The following is a 9915-nucleotide window of genomic DNA, read 5'->3' as shown; positions in this document are numbered from 1 at the left end:
TCTTTTTTTTTTTTTTTAACCTTGCCCTCCACCTTCCAAAATAGAAAAGTTACAGCCATCTAATGTTCTGGAGGCTAGCTATATACAATACTAGTTACAGACATGAAACATTTTTCCCCCAAAACAAATCCTGTTATCGGAATGTTTTAGGCATACTCATTTTGCAGTGCTTCAGTAAGTACTTAGCTAAATGATTGCCTCAAGTTTTTCCTTAGTTTTTTGTGAGCTTCAGACTCACCTGCATTTTAATGTTGTCTGACATCTGCCATGTTCTGCTTTCCTCTATACTTTCTTTATATGTTTACATCTTCCTCCCTCTCCCTTCCTGGACCAAAACTTGTTTGAATAAACCAGGTCTAAAAGTCTAAAAGATAGACATTTAATTTTACTATACTTAGATTAAGCATAAATCAAATTGTATTGTTTGTAAACAATATCTAATATTTTAATAAAATGTTATCCATTTAATCAGAATATTTTTGTTAAACCGAGGCATTTTCATAGACCTATAAATATCATTATTTGTTCTTTTTGTTACGGTTATTCTCTCCCATGGTTTTCTTAATAGAAGAAGAGAATAAAAATTACAACTACAAAGAAGTAAGATATTAATCTCTGATCTTCTTGCTTAAATAGGAAATTACTGCAATATGCAAACCCAAATCAAATCCTGACCCTGAAAAAATCACTGTGTGTTTAAATAAAATGAATACAAGATAGCCTGGGAGAATTTGAAAAATGTAACTATTTTTATCTACTTTAAATGATTGAGTAACATTTGCTGCGTAGTTGAACAAAAATGTTGTTCTTCAATTTTATATCTCATAGAAAAAATGTGAAAATTAAATATTTATTTAAAAATTTGGGTGGTTTCAATATTATTTTCTTTTTATGATTAATCCATCTCCCTAATTAGGTCCAAGCCACTCAAGGAAAAAAAAAAAGAAGACGAAGAAAAAAAGATATTTTTCACATCCCTTAGTTCAGTACAGGGTAGAATACATGGCATGTCATTAAAGATTTGCTCTTGATCAAGACCTCAGCAGATTGACTGAGGGACTCTCAATTCATTGAGGTAAAATATGTTACGCTTCTACTTTGAAGGCCAGCCACAGTTGTTTTTCCTATATAGAAAAACATGACATGCAAAAGCCAATTTACCATTTCAAGAATATAAAAGGCAAGACAGCAATAATATTGTTCTCCATTTTGAATTACTTCTATGGAGAGAAGTGCTGTCATACAGGAATTCCTTAAACTCTGAAATGTGGGATATGTTTGTAGTACACCTCCAAACACAGGCTATCCTGTGTGGGCACACATTAGGCAAAAAACAGCAGGCCAAATTTATTCTGTATTCATTCGCAAAATTTCTGAACACTTTCTTATTTGCATAAGGACAAAAGTCCTTGACAGATAGAACCAGCAATAAGGGGTTCATATAGAAGATCAGACAGGAACACCAATGACTATGTATACATACATCCATGTGATGCGTATATAGATAGATACACACATATGTTATTATATAATAAAACAGTATAAGAAAACTATCATATCAATCTCTTCATCACAGAGTTCAAAAGAGACTAACTCCACGACCTTGATATAGTACTGATGGACATTTTGTTGTTTCATTTAAGGATCTGGTTTCCCAAGTTTCTAAATACCATATCTTGCCTCATGTCTGGAAAGCACTATGGGACTTATGTCAAGAGTTAGTAAAATACACCATGTTGTAGCCCTTTTTTATATCATCTAATATATATAATATTGGTTTGATTTCCAAGAGAAGATGTTACTAATTAATCTAATAAATCTTTCTATTTTGCCATTAAAATACATTTTAATTAAATCATTCAGGATCCTTTATGTAACTGTGTATTCTAGAAAGTTTGATTCTCTTTTTAAGTAGTAAAGGGAGATGTTTTGGTACCAGCAGTATTGTTTTATCCTTCAACCTATATCACAAAGAAGTTTATCTTTTTATATTATTGTTAACTGTTAAAAAGTTAGCCAATCAGTCTTAGTTTTAGGGTTTAATTTTTCTGTAATTATAAAAAGCAAAGCCAGATCTATGTTAATATAAAATGAAGGGCTAAAATAAAATCATTTTTAAAGAACAAAATTGTTTCAAAAATTTTCACATTTTTACTATGAGATATAAAATTGAAGAACAACATTTTTGTTCAACTATGCAGCAAATGTTAATCATTTAAAGTAGATAAAAATAGTTACATTTTTCAAATTGTTTCTAATTTGAAACAATTTTTATACTTTCCTTATTTTCATTGATTTCCCAGAAATATTATTTGTCAAGAGGAAGATCAATTGTCCAGTTTCTGTCTCTAGAATGAGTTCTGCCAGTGTTTGTTAGCATGGCAGTTACTTCCATGTGGTCTGCAGATTTACCTCTAAGGTCACGGTTATAACAGGACTAATGCAATAGTTTAGTTTTATATTAAATGACAGCATAAATTCTAAGTCAACAACATACCAAATCATTATGAAGCTGTGTTAGGAATGGGAAGAAGTTGCTGTGTTTTCTTAACATAATGAGATATAGACATAGTTCTCTATTCCAGATGCAGTTTCTAGGAAATAAGACATTTGCAAGTTTGTGTCCTACACTTTTGGTGGTGGATTAAATCAGAAACTTTAAGAAGTTTTGATTTATAAATTATCTTTGGAATTGTATTTAAAAAAAAAGACCATGGTAGAAATAGAGCTAAAGTACATGCCTGCAATTCCAGCAACTCAGGAATCGAGACATGAGGATTACAAGTTGAAGGCCAGCCTCAGCAACTTAGTGAGACCTGTCTTAAAATAAAAAAGGCTGGGGATGTAGCTCAGTGTTAGAGCACTGCTGTGTTTAATACCAGTACCAAAAAAAAAAAAAGAATTAGAACTAAAATGTTGATGTTCAACGTAGAGTGAAGAGTGAAGGATGATCTCTTTGCGACCAGAAAAGGGATAGTATCTTCAGCATGATGTTCTAAGTATAAGTAGGAGAGGAATGCTTGGAGAAGCACCTTGAACCGTTTTTTAAAAAATGTAGAGTTCCAGGTGAATAATTCCACTCTTAACTTGCTAAGTTGAACTGGAGTTTGCCAGTCAGCTACCACAGGGGGAAACAGAATGATTTGCTAGCACCCAAAATACTATATATTAATATTGGAATGTCATGAGTTAGACTTTAGATGGATTTTAAGACTTTATTCTGACTTATTATCTTTGAAAAGAAGTATGTTCAATGTTATTTAAATAATAAAGTAAATGTTATTAATAAGCATGTTAAAAAGAACAAGAAAGAAATCTCAAGATGGAAGGTGAAGCATCCTCTGAATGCTCAGGTTGCAGTCCACCACCAGTAAGCAGTGAAACCAAAGAGAACTCTGAAGATGGAGAGGAAGGAGGGAACAGCCCTGTTAATATAAAGCTAATTTGATCCATAAAGCTGCTGTACTGGAAACACTGTGGGGTTTGTGCATGGCTTAAACAAAACCATAGAAAATGATAAATACTCTGAAATGCACATACAAATGATGTATGATGAAAGACAATCTCAAATTTGTGCCATTGTTTCTGTTTTTCCTTTTAATCAGCGGCCCTTGAATGGCTGGAGAGCTACCTAGATAGGCAGTGAAGCTGGACCCGTTACTCACAGGATTCAACAAGGCAAGTGTCAAATGGATCAGAGTGAAACACACAACCCCCTGAACCAAGTGCTAGAACAACTTGGCTGAAGTACCGTAAACTTTAGTGGAAATACCTTGCCACCTAGGATTCAAATTCTGGAGGCAAAAAGAAAAAAGCAAAGTAGTACAGAAAAACTATAAGGCTTAAACAAAAAATCTCCAATGGCCTAAAATACTATAAGGAAGGTAATAAGGAATTTAGATAAGTTCAAAATAGATTGATGACTTAAATATTGATCATTTAAAATAGTAACAGATTGGTAACCCTACTATTATTTAATGTTGATAAAAATGGAAGAGATTTGATGGCCCTATATAAAAATGGCCTATAGAGATTAGATCAATTTGTAGAAATAATAAATGCAAGTGGTTTAATCATGTGAATAAGTATTCAACTTTGTTCACGAGAAGAGAAAAAAAAAAAACTTCACCAAGAGTTTTTCATTTATTAGCTTGTCACAAAATCAGAAAACAATTAATGAAACTGAAAAAAAAGAGGCACTTTAATGTATCTCTACAGAGAAACTAGCATAGAGACATTGCAATGGAAAATTTGAAAATGTCCAGCAAAATTTCATAGCATTTATCTTTTGACCAGTAATCCCAGGTTTACAAATATACCTCACATATATACTGACATGACAATTTTAAAAACATAAGTAAAGCTTTTCATTGCAGGAATTATTGGTTAGAGCAACTTAAATGTACATCAGTAGGGAGTTAGTTAAATTATATCACACAGCCACAATGTGTTACTATAAGGCAGTAATAAATGAATGAGGAATATGTATATATCCTAGTAGGAACTGATTTTAGCGAAAGTTTTTACTAAAAAAAAAGCAAGGCAAAAAGAATGTATAGTATGGTGCACTGTATCTCTTTAAAAAATGTAATTTAGTGTGTTTTTTGTGTGTGTACATTTCATATTAACAAAAAAATAATATTTAAAAAATTGATATCCATAAATAAAGGAAGTATTAGGAATGAGGACACTAGACACCTTCATTTTGATTTTTAAATTATGAAAATATTTGATGTAATAAAAAAATCAATTGTGTATATTTTTAATTTTAAGAAATTGTGTGTGTGTGTGTGTGTGTTTCTGGGGATCACAAGAGGGCTTTTCTCATGCTGAGCATGTGCTCTGGTCACTAATCCACAACCAACCCACTTAAGAAACCTGAATGAATTGACACAAATGAACCCCACAGGGTATGTTAATTATGATATGTCCACACAGAGAGAAACTACTATGAGGCTTTAAAGGTTTACCATGACTAACAAGATAAACAGGACAAAAGGACAAGGGTAGGGAAATAAATTGAATTATCTTGCAAATCATATAGTTGGTAGCAATGTTTATGTTATAATTCTCATATCATTCTATGTGTGATAAGAGGTAAATTAAATAGATACCTCTGTGGTATTCTGTCACAACCAACACCTTTGAGAACCAGGATTCTCAGTGCAGGAGTAAGACAGATGTAAGGTAGAAGAGACTCATCAAAATCTCCATGGTCCTGAATTTGAATTAAAAATATAATTATGACACATCATATTTCTTATCTTTTATTCAAAGAAACAGAATAGCTAGTTTGAGAAATGGCTGATTCAGTTCTAGGTAGGAAATAAACAAATTGAGCCTGAAACATTTTGTTATATCAGATATTTAAGAAGAAAAAGACTCATAAAGCCCAACAAAGAAAGCTCAGGAGACAACCTAAGAGATTCCTATTGACCAAAAATGAGAAAATTTGAACACTGATGAGAAAAATAACTAAAATGACAGAAACATAAAGTGTGTCATTTTCATATGATTCCAAGTACACTTTTTATAAGTGATGGTCAACTACTGTTTTGAAAGATGGTAAATAAATAAAAAGTGGCAAATAAGTTCTACCATCGAAAGCCAAATAAAAAAATGAAGGGAGTTTTTTACTTTTTGAAGTAATCTAATTATTAAATGATGGAGGGGATCCCACAATTTCCCAGCTCATAATGAATTAATGAATCAAATTGTAAACAGCTCCTTGCACCATGAAAATAGATGTAGTAGCCACACAGTGCCTGATTCATGATGGAAGGACACCATAGCCCCACCGAAGTAGTCTTACTTAAAAAAAAAAAAAATTGAACCTATATGTAATTAAGTTTCTAGATCCAATTATCAAGACAGACAAAAGAGAAGACAGAAGAACATCATTAAAGAACAATCAGCAAAATCTAGATAGTTGGAATCTCCCCTGTATAAATAATCTAATTTCTTCCATAAAAGTTGCCAGGGGGAAAGTGTTAGAAAGAAAATTTATAGATAATGGATGCATAAACCAATTGCAATTTGTGGCCCTTTTCTGATTCAGATTCCAGTAGCAAATGGCAAGACATTTAAAAAACAGTAAATTAAAAATACAGTGATAACACATGTCAAATAGATGGGGTATTAAGGAATTACTGTTAATTATTTTTAGGCAATGTTATTGAATTTGATTTTCAAAATATCTTTAAGAGCTATAATAAGAAGAAATAATATGATTAATAGGATTGCTACAAAATAACAAAGGAGAAACTAGAAAATATTAGCCATAGGAAAGTAGTTGTATATGTTAGTGGTTACATGGGGTTCATTATACCTGAAGTTTATATGTGTTTGCAATTCTCCTTTTTAAAAAACTTAGAGTAACATGTTTGGTGGTCTTGAAGGACAAATGGAACCTGTTTTAGAGATTAAGGAAGTTTCTTAGTGAGGGGTAAAGGGCTAAATCAAGCACAGTTCAGAAAACAGGCTGTTGCTTGGAATTTTAAAGAGCAGAGAGAACATAAGGCAGGAGTGTTGGGCAAAGGTCAGGTCTTGAGGATCCTGTATCCTACAACAGAAGTTTACTTTATTGTGAGGGGATTAGGGGGCCATTAAAAAGTTTTGAGTAGGAGACCAAAACCATTGAAATGGAGTTGAGAAAGTTCAGGAAGAAATTGTGGGAAAGATTGATTGAAGTGAGAACAGACAGCAGTAAACATAGGAGTTAGAAGCCTCGCATAGTAGCACTATAGGGGAATTGTTTTAAAAATATATTGATAGGACTTAGTGATTGTAAATAAGAGTTGGGAAATAAAATTACAGGACTACTTTCAAATTTTTGTTTTAACCAGTATAGATAGAGATGTAACTAAATTAAAACAGGATAATTTTTCTGGGTTCTGAGACTCTCCTCATGAGAGCTAAAACAAAAACAATCTATCAAGAATGGAGCAGTTTAGACACCACTGTCCAAGTGATATGAAAATCAGTCATCACTGAGCTTGGTTCTTTGAGTCATACACACAGTTCTCTATGTGATGGTAAACAGACATTCACATGTTCTCAGCCACAGTTCTCAAATTTTTGAGAGTACAGATAGGATCCCGAATCTTGAAGGGTCCAGGAAAAGAGAAAGGGGAAGTCCACAGGATGTATATTAACGTTACATTCAGATAGAAAGCATATCATTTATATCAAAACGGATGTTGATGATTTCATAAGCTAATAGAAACAGAGGGATGCTAAAGCCCAAGCCAATACTCATTCCTGCCATTTGTCATCAAGCCTCCTATTTGCTTCAATTCATTGACTGTGAGAAGACAGGGATCTGGGGCTTTCATCAGTAGTGCCAACTGACGTGCCGTGGCTCACCAAAATCACAACACAGGCTAACAAACCTACAGATATGAAACCTGTCCCTCCACAAACTTGTTGGGCGTCACTATCATTCATAGTTCATGAGTGATCTAGATTTTTGAAGTTAGTTTAATGGCATATTTAATACAAATTTTTATTTGGAAGCTTATGTGGAATAGTCATAATAAGCTCCACTTTCCATTGGTAATCTATTAAATGGTAAGGAGTTTCTGTACAGAGAAAAACAACTGGTATCTTTTCTGGTTCCCTGTTATTGACAGTACAAAGAGCAGAAAGTATTGTTTGACTAAGCAGCACAATACAAATAGAGACATTTACATCCGTGACTAATGATCAGACACCTAAAATGGCTTGCACTGCCAAATATTTACTTTTGCCTTCAAAATAAAATGTTTTATAAACATAGGGCTGGGTATGTGACTCAGTGGTAGAGCAAATGCTTAGCATGCAAGAGGCCCTGAGATCTCTATCCCTTAGCACCAAGTTAAAAAAAACAATCACTACAAACCTAGCTTAATGAAAAGTTCTCAAAGCTTCTCTCTTCTTGCAGTTCATCATGTTTGGAGTATCTTCCTCCTACACTTTTTGATAGTCTCTTTTACAAGTGACTCATTCCAGTGAGGTTGTTTTTTTTTTTTATTATTTATAATTACATTTGACGAGATTCTACTGTTAAAAAAAAATCATAAATGTGAAGTTCCATGCCCAAGCAGGAAGCAAATATATTTCTTCAAAAAATAAAATAAAATTCAAACCATTCCCCCTGTCAAGGTGTTAATTTTTATTAGAGCAAGTATTTGATCTACTCCAGATGTAACTTTCTGTGGTCCAATAAATACGATAGTGTGGCTTTCAAAAGCCGTTAATTAATGTTAATTTCATATCTTTTATGTCATGATTGAAAGTTACAAAAAAAATACTCCCTGTTCCCTGGTAACTATTTGCTAAAATTGAAAGACAGATACACACACACACACACACAAACACACACACACAAACACACAAACACAAGCACACCATACAAAATATTGTGAAATTATTACAAACATTTGGTTTTCATTTTCATTTTGCATAAATAAATGTTTTAACATGTAAGAAGAATATTTGAAGCACTTAGCTAGAAAATTTAATGCACAAGAAAACTATTCTATTTCTATTAATAAAAAGATATAACCACAACATTTTTTAAGCTTTGATTAAACTCCTAAAGTCATTTGAATTTCTCTTTCATTTACTGAGAAGTATTTAGAGAATTTTATACTGATAAGGTTCTAAGAATTGCTAAGGACAAAGCTTGTATATTAAAAGCATCATTGAATAACTATCTCTGGATTTAGCAAAAATATAGTCTAGTATTGACTATCTGATATGTGGCATTTTATTTTGCAATCAAAAAATACAGTCATTATTATAATATACTGAGTAATATGTTGGGTCCTATGATGGTGAGAAAATAAGGTTCAATTTCTATAGGCTTATTCTTTTGACATTTATGTATGAATGTTCTACTGTACACTTCAAACTTTAAAAAATATAAATACTATAAGATTTCTTCACGGCTCATTTTCCTCTTGTTTTAGGCTTAAGGGCTGCTGCATGTCAGCTCTGTACCAAGCTGCTGTTGCTAGGATCTATCTGTTTCCATAGCAATAGATGAACTCTTCAGATGCATCTAGAATTCCTCCTCATCTTGGCTATGCCAGTATCCCTTGTCCATATGTAAATCAGCATCCAAATCTCCAAATGCAACAGAATTTTTCGACGATACCATACAGCATTTAATATCCATACACGTGCAGTATTGTACAGTATTGATTTTTTCCCTTTAAACACTGCACTGTTTTAGCAAAATGTTTAGGTTGTACAAAAATTCCTATGACCTGAGGATTAACACCCTGCCAAGTTAATAAAGATAAGAAATGTTTTCTGCTAATGCACTCTTCGGAAAGAGCAATTATTAAGAGAAAACAATGGTGCAAATTGCCAACTTTCCTTCCTTTATCATTTTATCCCCCTCCCCTACGTTATTCCAAACATCCAGTATAAAACCAAGAAGATGCAACAAAGTAATGGGCACTATACTTCACAAGGATTTGCACCATTCTCTTTTGGACTGAAGCCCAAATTTCAAGTATCAGTTGAGATTGATCCTTCAGAAGTTTCTAGACTCTCAGGAGTTGTAGAGGTCTATGTATGAAGCATCACCATAGTCCCTCTGGCTGATGTAGTTGTCCTCACTGGATATAAAATTATCACTATGGATCATCTTAAATTTGGGGGTTTTGTTCAGGTGCTTCAAAAACCAGCAGGTACAATACTTAATCAAACAAGTGACAGAAGTTCCTCAATAAACAGAAAGAGAAGCAGTAGAGCTATTACTCAACACCTCACATTATGCTAACTAATCCTTTGCAAGCACCAAAGAAAATAAGAACTTGGCATATCTGTAAGAAAGAGGAAAAATAAAGAGAGGTAGGAATAGGAATCTTTACAGATAATGCTGCAGCTCACTCTTGGGAGCAAAACCTTGTTTTGAGAACCCAG

The sequence above is a fragment of the Marmota flaviventris genome, chromosome 6, assembly GCF_047511675.1.
Source record: "Marmota flaviventris isolate mMarFla1 chromosome 6, mMarFla1.hap1, whole genome shotgun sequence".
NCBI lineage: Eukaryota > Metazoa > Chordata > Mammalia > Rodentia > Sciuridae > Marmota > Marmota flaviventris.
Note: the sequence above shows the minus strand (reverse complement) of the source record.